This window comes from Garra rufa, chromosome 1 (assembly GCF_049309525.1).
Source record: "Garra rufa chromosome 1, GarRuf1.0, whole genome shotgun sequence".
In the NCBI taxonomy this organism is placed as follows: Eukaryota; Metazoa; Chordata; class Actinopteri; order Cypriniformes; family Cyprinidae; genus Garra; species Garra rufa.
Window position 1 is genome coordinate 94,431,633 of NC_133361.1, and position 10,000 is coordinate 94,441,632.

Sequence of the window (10,000 nt, forward strand, 5' to 3'; positions counted from 1 at the left end):
GAGAGGGGGGGAGGAATGTGGTGTTTGAATGCAGACTTGCTAAAAGAAGAGGCATATAAAGAAAATATCAGAAAATGTATAGATTATGAAATGGAAAATATCTTATTTGATGAAAATGTATGTGAGTGGTGGGAAAAAATGAAAGGGATAATTAAAAAAAGAAGTATTAGATATGCCAAACAAAGGAATTTTAAGAGAAGGAGCAAAGTTGAGGTAATGCAAAATGAATTGAAGAGGGAAGCAGAAAAAATAGAAATTAATCCCGAGCAAGATAAAGAACGCTTTATGCAGATAAATGCAGAAATAGAGGAGTATGAAAAAGAAAAAAGTAAGGGTGCAATAATAAGGAGTAGAGCGCAGTATGCGTTAGAGGGAGAAAGAAGCACAAAGTTCTTTCTAAACTTAGAAAAGAAAAAGCAGATGAAAAAGTATATAACAGAGTTGGAAAATGAAAAAGGAGATAAGATTACTGATTATGTGGAGATAATAAGAGAAGTAGAAATATTTTATAAGAAGCTATTTAAGAAAGAAGGGGTTAAACAGGAGTGTGTGGAGGAAGTTTTGAACTCTGTGAGTGTGAGGTTAAGTGAAAGTGAGAAAAATATATGTGAAAGTGACATAGGTATCGAAGAAATAAAAGAAGCAATAAAACAGACAAAGAAGAATAAAAGCCCGGGCTCAGACGGCTTAACGCATGAGTTTTACAAGACTTTTGAAGAGACTGTAGCACCAATATTGTGGAAGGTTTATAGAAGTATGGAAGAGAGAGGTGAAATGCCAGAGTCTATGGGGCTAGGAGTAATCACAATACTATATAAAAATAAAGGAAGTCCACTTAAGCTAGAAAATTATAGACCGTTGAGTCTGTTAAACACGGATTATAAAATACTGACAAAAGTGCTGGCAAATAGGATAAAAGAGGTGGTAGGGTCAATAGTATCACCAAGCCAAGCTTATAGCATAAAGGGAAGAGACATTACAGATACAATTTGCACAACAAGGGACGTAGTAGAAGGGATGGGGAAAGATGGGAAAGGGGGATTGGTTTTATCTATAGACTTAAATAAGGCTTTTGATAGGGTGGAACATAGCTTTATAGAACAGACAATGGGGAGATTTGGGTTTGGAGAGAGAATGCAAAAGTGGATAAAATTAATATATGTAAATGCTAAAAGTTGTGTTAAGGTTAATGGGGTGTTAACTGACCCCTTTCAGTTAGAGAGGTCAGTAAGGCAAGGCTGTCCGTTGTCTGCAATATTGTATTCAATAACAGCTGAGCCACTGGCGACACTCATCAAAAATGACAAGGAAATAAAAGGTATTCAAATACCAAATGGAGGATTGAGTGTAATACATCAATATGCAGATGATACAACTTTTACAGTTAGGGATATAGAGAGTATAAATAAAATTAGAAAACAGATGGAAAAATATGGGAAAGCGTCAGGTGCTAAAATAAATGTGGAAAAATCTGAAATAATGAGTATAGGAGGAATAAGGGTGGAAGGGTCAGATGTTCCATTTAAAATAACGAAAGATTTTATAAAAATTTTAGGGGTAAACGTAGGAGAGAATGCAAAAGAGGCAAGAGATGCAACATGGTCAGGAGTGCTAAACAAAATCAAGCAAGTGTTACAGTTTTGGAGACTAAGGGAATTAAGACTAAGAGGAAAAGTGGTAGTGGTTAATTCTTTATTGTTAACTAAATGTAATTATGTGATGGGAGCAATTGATTTACCAGACTGGGTGTTAAATGGAATAAAAGAGGCTGTGAATATTTTTGTGTGGGGTGGGAAAGGAGTAAAAATATCAGCAAAAACATTAATAGCAGATTACAGTGAGGGGGGTTTGAAATTGATGGATTTAGATGTGAAAAGGAAAGCAATAAGAGTTAAGACAATAAAAAAGTATTTATGTGGCAAAGTAGAATGTGGATGGAAGGGGTATATGAGAAAATATTTAAATGAAGGAGGAGGGTGTGGTGAAGAAGGAGTGTTTATGGTTTTAAAAAAGCCAATGATTGAAAAGTTGCCTTTGTTTTACCAAGAAGTGTTTACTGCATGGGCTGAATTTGTGATAAATGTAAACTATGAATGTGAAAACATAAACCAAATACACAATCAGCCAATTTTCCTGAACCCAAGAATAAGGAGGGGAGGGAAAATGCTTTACAACAGACTGTTCATGAGAGCGGGGGTAAGGAAAGTAAAGGATATGGCTTACGAATATGTAAAAGGTTTTTTACCGAATAGAGCAATATATGATTGTGTGGTGGGGTGGGATGATGAAATTGAGAAAGCAAAAGTGGATGGTGAATGTGAAAACATTAAAAAAAGCCTGCCTGAAAGGTGGGTAGAAAGGATTGAAAGGGAAACTGTTAAAGTGGGAGATTGGGGAATGCCTGAAATGTACATTGTGGAAAATGGGAGAAAAAAGTTTTTGTGGGAGATAAATGTGAAAACTGTATACAAAATGATGGTCAGAAAGGAGATCAAAGTGCCTGCATCAGAAGCGGTATGGCCAAGATTGTTTCCTGATTTGAAAGTAAAAACAATATGGAGAAACTTAAATATAAAATACAACGGACTAGACTGTGAGAACTTGGACTTCAAGCTACGACACAATAGAATCTATACAAAGGTGGTAATTCATCAAATGAATAAAAATGTGAGTAGAGAATGTGATATATGTGAGACAGAGCCAGAAACTTTGATGCACATTTTCTTTGAGTGCAAGGAACTTGAGGAGTTTCATGGAAAAATGAAAAAACTGATAAAAGATGGAATGGGAAAAGGGGTTGCAGAAGATGAGTGGAAAAAACTGTTTTTGTTTGGTGAATGTACAAATTATAAGGATAGGAAGGTGAACTTTTGGAATTTGATTCTAAGTAATGCAAGGTATGCAATATGGGTGAGGAGGAATATGGCATACTATGAGAGAAAGAAAGTAGATGTGACTAAAATGTTCAAGAGTATTGTTAGAAAGAATGTGTATATAATGTGGAAATACCTAAGCAAAGAAGAATTTGAAAAAGCATTTGTAGAAGAAAGTGGATTTATATGTACAAAAGAAAGGTTTAGTTTAACATTTTGAAAAGAAATGGTTATATTTAAGTTAGGTATTTTTGTTTTGGGTTTTTGGTTTCGTTTGAGTGATATAAAGGAGGGTTAAATTCAAAGCTCATGCTGTATATGCTAAATTGTCTTCAAATGTAATAAGATTGAAAGGTGTAATGAATGAAAAATGAGTTATGTAAATATTATTTTGTACTTTTTGATAATAAAAAAAAAAAAAAAAAAAAAAGAGCGCCCGATCTCGTCTGATCTCGGAAGCTAAGCAGCGTCGGGCCTGGTTAGTACTTGGATGGGAGACCGCCTGGGAATACAAGGTGCTGTAAGCTTTTGCCTTTTCTTCACTATTTATATAATATGCTGGCTTTTAGAAAGACGTGTTTTACCGCTCTATTTATTACAATCATTTAAATGTATTATAGAGTTTTAAGTGTTTTACATGTTTTTTAGGCCATTTTATTACTCTTAACATTTTAAGTGTATGTGTCTTTAATAAATGGATGGTTGGCCTGTCATGTGACTAGACACATGACAGGAAGCAGGAAGTACAACTGTATAAGAGAGCAGCATGACAAGCAAAGGACAGTCACCAAACTGTTGGATTGAGGAGTTGCTAATTTTAGAGCTCAACTTTCCATTCACCACCTGCAAACTTTGGATTACACTTTCTGTGGATTGTATATACACTGGTGGACACTCACATTGGACTTATCAACACACTGGGATTCTTGGACTGTTTTTAGGGTATGGACAAATGAACTGTATTGTTTTAACAGAGTTTACCTGTTTTTAGGGTATGGACAAATGAACTGTATTCTTTTAACAGAGTTGACCCTAGTTTTATCGTGTTGTTTTAAAGTCTTTTATGTGAACCTTGTAAATACACCAAATCTATTTAAACCAATTTTCTTTTATGTCTCATTCTTTTAACCACTAGTCATCTCTCACAGTTAAATCTGACACCATTTTAGTCTTGTAACTCGGCTGATAAGGCCGATTGTTACACTTTTATGGGAGACCGCCTGGGAATATCAGGTGCTGTAAGCTTTTGGCTTTTCTTCACTATTTATATAATATGCTGGCTTTTACGGAGGCTAATCTTTAAATAGCCCACTTTTTGGAGCAGCCCTCGATTATGGCCATACCGCGCTGAGAGTGCCCGACCTCGTCTGATCTCGGAAGCTAAGCAGCGTCGGGCCTGGTTAGTACTTGGATTGGAGACCGCCTGGGAATACCAGGTGCTGTAAGCTTTTGCCTTTTCTTCACTATTTATATAATATGCTGGCTTTTACGGAGGCTGATCTTTAAATAGCCCACATTTTGGAGCAGCCCTCGATTATGGCCATACCGCGCTGAGAGCGCCCGACCTCGTCTGATCTCGGAAGCTAAGCAGCGTCGGGCCTTGTTAGTACTTGGATGGGAGACCGCCTGGGAATACCAGGTGCTGTAAGCTTTTGCCTTTTCTTCACTATTTATATAATATGCTGGCTTTTACGGAGGCTGATCTTTAAATAGCCCACTTTTTGGAGCAGCCCTCGCTTATGGCCATACCGCGCTGAGAGCGCCCGATCTCGTCTGATCTCGGAAGCTAAGCAGCGTCGGGCCTGTTTAGTACTTGGATGGGAGACCGCCTGGGAATACCAGGTGCTGTAAGCTTTTGCCTTTTCTTCACTATTTATATAATATGCTGGCTTTTAGAAAGACGTGTTTTACCGCTCTATTTATTACAATCATTTAAATGTATTATAGAGTTTTAAGTGTTTTACATGTTTTTTAGGCCATTTTATTACTCTTAACATTTTAAGTGTATGTGTCTTTAATAAATGGATGGTTGGCCTTTCATGTGACTAGACACATGACAGGAAGCAGGAAGTACAACTGTATAAGAGAGCAGCATGACAAACAAAGGACAGTCACCAAACTGTTGGATTGAGGAGTTGCTAATTTTAGAGCTCAACTTTCCATTCACCACCTGCAAAATTTGGATTACACTTTCTGTGGATTGTATATACACTGGTGGACACTCACATTGGACTTATCAACACACTGGGATTCTTGGACTGTTTTTAGGGTATGGACAAATGAACTGTATTCTTTTAACAGAGTTTACCTGTTTTTAGGGTATGGACAAATGAACTGTATTCTTTTAACAGAGTTGACCCTAGTTTTATCGTGTTGTTTTAAAGTCTTTTATGTGAACCTTGTAAATACACCAAATCTATTTAAACCAATTTTCTTTTATGTCTCATTCTTTTAACCACTAGTCATCTCTCACAGTTAAATCTGACACCATTTTAGTCTTGTAACTCGGCTGATAAGGCCGATTGTTACACTTTTATGGGAGACCGCCTGGGAATATCAGGTGCTGTAAGCTTTTGGCTTTTCTTCACTATTTATATAATATGCTGGCTTTTACGGAGGCTAATCTTTAAATAGCCCACTTTTTGGAGCAGCCCTCGATTATGGCCATACCGCGCTGAGAGTGCCCGACCTCGTCTGATCTCGGAAGCTAAGCAGCGTCGGGCCTGGTTAGTACTTGGATTGGAGACCGCCTGGGAATACCAGGTGCTGTAAGCTTTTGCCTTTTCTTCACTATTTATATAATATGCTGGCTTTTACGGAGGCTGATCTTTAAATAGCCCACATTTTGGAGCAGCCCTCGATTATGGCCATACCGCGCTGAGAGCGCCCGACCTCGTCTGATCTCGGAAGCTAAGCAGCGTCGGGCCTTGTTAGTACTTGGATGGGAGACCGCCTGGGAATACCAGGTGCTGTAAGCTTTTGCCTTTTCTTCACTATTTATATAATATGCTGGCTTTTACGGAGGCTGATCTTTAAATAGCCCACTTTTTGGAGCAGCCCTCGCTTATGGCCATACCGCGCTGAGAGCGCCCGATCTCGTCTGATCTCGGAAGCTAAGCAGCGTCGGGCCTGTTTAGTACTTGGATGGGAGACCGCCTGTGAATACCAGGTGCTGTAAGCTTTTGCCTTTTCTTCACTATTTATATAATATGCTGGCTTTTAGAAAGACGTGTTTTACCGCTCTATTTATTACAATCATTTAAATGTATTATAGAGTTTTAAGTGTTTTACATGTTTTTTAGGCCATTTTATTACTCTTAACATTTTAAGTGTATGTGTCTTTAATAAATGGATGGTTGGCCTTTCATGTGACTAGACACATGACAGGAAGCAGGAAGTACAACTGTATAAGAGAGCAGCATGACAAACAAAGGACAGTCACCAAACTGTTGGATTGAGGAGTTGCTAATTTTACAGCTCAACTTTCCATTCACCACCTGCAAACTTTGGATTACACTTTCTGTGGATTGTATATACACTGGTGGACACTCACATTGGACTTATCAACACACTGGGATTCTTGGACTGTTTTTAGGGTATGGACAAATGAACTGTATTCTTTTAACAGAGTTTACCTGTTTTTAGGGTATGGACAAATGAACTGTATTCTTTTAACAGAGTTGACCTAGTTTTATCGTGTTGTTTTAAAGTCTTTTATGTGAACCTTGTAAATACACCAAATCTATTTAAACCAATTTTCTTTTATGTCTCATTCTTTTAACCACTAGTCATCTCTCACAGTTAAATCTGACACCATTTTAGTCTTGTAACTCGGCTGATAAGGCCGATTGTTACACTTTTATGGGAGACCGCCTGGGAATATCAGGTGCTGTAAGCTTTTGGCTTTTCTTCACTATTTATATAATATGCTGGCTTTTACGGAGGCTAATCTTTAAATAGCCCACTTTTTGGAGCAGCCCTCGCTTATGGCCATACCGCGCTGAGAGCGCCCGATCTCGTCTGATCTCGGAAGCTAAGCAGCGTCGGGCCTGGTTAGTACTTGGATTGGAGACCGCCTGGGAATACCAGGTGCTGTAAGCTTTTGCCTTTTCTTCACTATTTATATAATATGCTGGCTTTTACGGAGGCTGATCTTTAAATAGCCCACATTTTGGAGCAGCCCTCGATTATGGCCATACCGCGCTGAGAGCGCCTGACCTCGTCTGATCTCGGAAGCTAAGCAGCGTCGGGCCTTGTTAGTACTTGGATGGGAGACCGCCTGGGAATACCAGGTGCTGTAAGCTTTTGCCTTTTCTTCACTATTTATATAATATGCTGGCTTTTACGGAGGCTGATCTTTAAATAGCCCACTTTTTGGAGCAGCCCTCGCTTATGGCCATACCGCGCTGAGAGCGCCCGATCTCGTCTGATCTCGGAAGCTAAGCAGCGTCGGGCCTGTTTAGTACTTGGATGGGAGACCGCCTGGGAATACCAGGTGCTGTAAGCTTTTGCCTTTTCTTCACTATTTATATAATATGCTGGCTTTTAGAAAGACGTGTTTTACCGCTCTATTTATTACAATCATTTAAATGTATTATAGAGTTTTAAGTGTTTTACATGTTTTTTAGGCCATTTTATTACTCTTAACATTTTAAGTGTATGTGTCTTTAATAAATGGATGGTTGGCCTTTCATGTGACTAGACACATGACAGGAAGCAGGAAGTACAACTGTATAAGAGAGCAGCATGACAAACAAAGGACAGTCACCAAACTGTTGGATTGAGGAGTTGCTAATTTTAGAGCTCAACTTTCCATTCACCACCTGCAAAATTTGGATTACACTTTCTGTGGATTGTATATACACTGGTGGACACTCACATTGGACTTATCAACACACTGGGATTCTTGGACTGTTTTTAGGGTATGGACAAATGAACTGTATTCTTTTAACAGAGTTTACCTGTTTTTAGGGTATGGACAAATGAACTGTATTCTTTTAACAGAGTTGACCCTAGTTTTATCGTGTTGTTTTAAAGTCTTTTATGTGAACCTTGTAAATACACCAAATCTATTTAAACCAATTTTCTTTTATGTCTCATTCTTTTAACCACTAGTCATTTCTCACAGTTAAATCTGACAACATTTTAGTCTTGTAACTCGGCTGATAAGGCCGATTGTTACACTTTTATGGGAGACCGCCTGGGAATACCAGGTGCTGTAAGCTTTTGCCTTTTCTTCACTATTTATATAATATGCTGGCTTTTACGGAGGCTAATCTTTAAATAGCCCACTTTTTGGAGCAGCCCTCGATTATGGCCATACCGCGCTGAGAGCGCCCGACCTCGTCTGATCTCGGAAGCTAAGCAGCGTCGGGCCTGGTTAGTACTTGGATTGGAGACCGCCTGGGAATACCAGGTGCTGTAAGCTTTTGCCTTTTCTTCACTATTTATATAATATGCTGGCTTTTACGGAGGCTGATCTTTAAATAGCCCACTTTTTGGAGCAGCCCTCGCTTATGGCCATACCGCGCTGAGAGCGCCCGATCTCGTCTGATCTCGGAAGCTAAGCAGCGTCGGGCCTGGTTAGTACTTGGATGGGAGACCGCCTGGGAATACCAGGTGCTGTAAGCTTTTGCCTTTTCTTCACTATTTATATAATATGCTGGCTTTTAGAAAGACGTGTTTTACCGCTCTATTTATTACAATCATTTAAATGTATTATAGAGTTTTAAGTGTTTTACATGTTTTTTAGGCCATTTTATTACTCTTAACATTTTAAGTGTATGTGTCTTTAATAAATGGATGGTTGGCCTGTCATGTGACTAGAAACATGACAGGAAGCCGGAAGTACAACTGTATAAGAGAGCAGCATGACAAACAAAGGACAGTCACCAAACTGTTGGATTGAGGAGTTGCTAATTTTAGAGCTCAACTTTCCATTCACCACCTGCAAACTTTGGATTACACTTTCTGTGGATTGTATATACACTGGTGGACACTCACATTGGACTTATCAACACACTGGGATTCTTGGACTGTTTTTAGGGTATGGACAAATGAACTGTATTCTTTTAACAGAGTTTACCTGTTTTTAGGGTATGGACAAATGAACTGTATTCTTTTAACAGAGTTGACCTAGTTTTATCGTGTTGTTTTAAAGTCTTTTATGTGAACCTTGTAAATACACCAAATCTATTTAAACCAATTTTCTTTTATGTCTCATTCTTTTAACCACTAGTCATCTCTCACAGTTAAATCTGACACCATTTTAGTCTTGTAACTCGGCTGATAAGGCCGATTGTTACACTTTTATGGGAGACCGCCTGGGAATATCAGGTGCTGTAAGCTTTTGGCTTTTCTTCACTATTTATATAATATGCTGGCTTTTACGGAGGCTAATCTTTAAATAGCCCACTTTTTGGAGCAGCCCTCGCTTATGGCCATACCGCGCTGAGAGCGCCCGATCTCGTCTGATCTCGGAAGCTAAGCAGCGTCGGGCCTGGTTAGTACTTGGATTGGAGACCGCCTGGGAATACCAGGTGCTGTAAGCTTTTGCCTTTTCTTCACTATTTATATAATATGCTGGCTTTTACAGAGGCTGATCTTTAAATAGCCCACATTTTGGAGCAGCCCTCGATTATGGCCATACCGCGCTGAGAGCGCCTGACCTCGTCTGATCTCGGAAGCTAAGCAGCGTCGGGCCTTGTTAGTACTTGGATGGGAGACCGCCTGGGAATACCAGGTGCTGTAAGCTTTTGCCTTTTCTTCACTATTTATATAATATGCTGGCTTTTACGGAGGCTGATCTTTAAATAGCCCACTTTTTGGAGCAGCCCTCGCTTATGGCCATACCGCGCTGAGAGCGCCCGATCTCGTCTGATCTCGGAAGCTAAGCAGCGTCGGGCCTGTTTAGTACTTGGATGGGAGACCGCCTGGGAATACCAGGTGCTGTAAGCTTTTGCCTTTTCTTCACTATTTATATAATATGCTGGCTTTTAGAAAGACGTGTTTTACCGCTCTATTTATTACAATCATTTAAATGTATTATAGAGTTTTAAGTGTTTTACATGTTTTTTAGGCCATTTTATTACTCTTAACATTTTAAGTGTATGTGTCTTTAATAAATG

The 10,000-nt window shown here is 39.1% G+C and overlaps 14 non-coding genes across 14 annotated transcripts; all 14 read left to right on the top strand.

Annotated features, from left to right (window-relative positions):
- The first annotated feature begins 4,202 nt into the window (after window positions 1-4,202).
- LOC141345791 (5S ribosomal RNA) lies at window positions 4,203-4,321 on the top strand. The gene has a single exon (XR_012357084.1). It is a non-coding gene; the product is annotated as a 5S ribosomal RNA (ribosomal RNA).
- An 84-nt stretch (window positions 4,322-4,405) lies between these two features.
- LOC141319349 (5S ribosomal RNA) lies at window positions 4,406-4,524 on the top strand. Its single transcript, XR_012353610.1, has one exon. It is a non-coding gene; the product is annotated as a 5S ribosomal RNA (ribosomal RNA).
- An 84-nt stretch (window positions 4,525-4,608) lies between these two features.
- Window positions 4,609-4,727, top strand: LOC141309785 (5S ribosomal RNA). The gene has a single exon (XR_012347337.1). It is a non-coding gene; the product is annotated as a 5S ribosomal RNA (ribosomal RNA).
- Window positions 4,728-5,529: 802 nt separating this feature from the next.
- Window positions 5,530-5,648, top strand: LOC141345793 (5S ribosomal RNA). Its single transcript, XR_012357085.1, has one exon. It is a non-coding gene; the product is annotated as a 5S ribosomal RNA (ribosomal RNA).
- An 84-nt stretch (window positions 5,649-5,732) lies between these two features.
- Window positions 5,733-5,851, top strand: LOC141319350 (5S ribosomal RNA). The gene has a single exon (XR_012353611.1). It is a non-coding gene; the product is annotated as a 5S ribosomal RNA (ribosomal RNA).
- An 84-nt stretch (window positions 5,852-5,935) lies between these two features.
- LOC141317591 (5S ribosomal RNA) lies at window positions 5,936-6,054 on the top strand. Its single transcript, XR_012351961.1, has one exon. It is a non-coding gene; the product is annotated as a 5S ribosomal RNA (ribosomal RNA).
- Window positions 6,055-6,855: 801 nt separating this feature from the next.
- Window positions 6,856-6,974, top strand: LOC141318181 (5S ribosomal RNA). The gene has a single exon (XR_012352512.1). It is a non-coding gene; the product is annotated as a 5S ribosomal RNA (ribosomal RNA).
- An 84-nt stretch (window positions 6,975-7,058) lies between these two features.
- LOC141345195 (5S ribosomal RNA) lies at window positions 7,059-7,177 on the top strand. The gene has a single exon (XR_012356974.1). It is a non-coding gene; the product is annotated as a 5S ribosomal RNA (ribosomal RNA).
- An 84-nt stretch (window positions 7,178-7,261) lies between these two features.
- On the top strand, window positions 7,262-7,380 carry LOC141309789 (5S ribosomal RNA). Its single transcript, XR_012347341.1, has one exon. It is a non-coding gene; the product is annotated as a 5S ribosomal RNA (ribosomal RNA).
- An 802-nt stretch (window positions 7,381-8,182) lies between these two features.
- Window positions 8,183-8,301, top strand: LOC141319424 (5S ribosomal RNA). The gene has a single exon (XR_012353681.1). It is a non-coding gene; the product is annotated as a 5S ribosomal RNA (ribosomal RNA).
- An 84-nt stretch (window positions 8,302-8,385) lies between these two features.
- Window positions 8,386-8,504, top strand: LOC141292429 (5S ribosomal RNA). Its single transcript, XR_012340514.1, has one exon. It is a non-coding gene; the product is annotated as a 5S ribosomal RNA (ribosomal RNA).
- An 801-nt stretch (window positions 8,505-9,305) lies between these two features.
- LOC141318182 (5S ribosomal RNA) lies at window positions 9,306-9,424 on the top strand. The gene has a single exon (XR_012352513.1). It is a non-coding gene; the product is annotated as a 5S ribosomal RNA (ribosomal RNA).
- An 84-nt stretch (window positions 9,425-9,508) lies between these two features.
- Window positions 9,509-9,627, top strand: LOC141345203 (5S ribosomal RNA). The gene has a single exon (XR_012356976.1). It is a non-coding gene; the product is annotated as a 5S ribosomal RNA (ribosomal RNA).
- Window positions 9,628-9,711: 84 nt separating this feature from the next.
- On the top strand, window positions 9,712-9,830 carry LOC141309794 (5S ribosomal RNA). The gene has a single exon (XR_012347347.1). It is a non-coding gene; the product is annotated as a 5S ribosomal RNA (ribosomal RNA).
- Window positions 9,831-10,000: the final 170 nt, after the last annotated feature.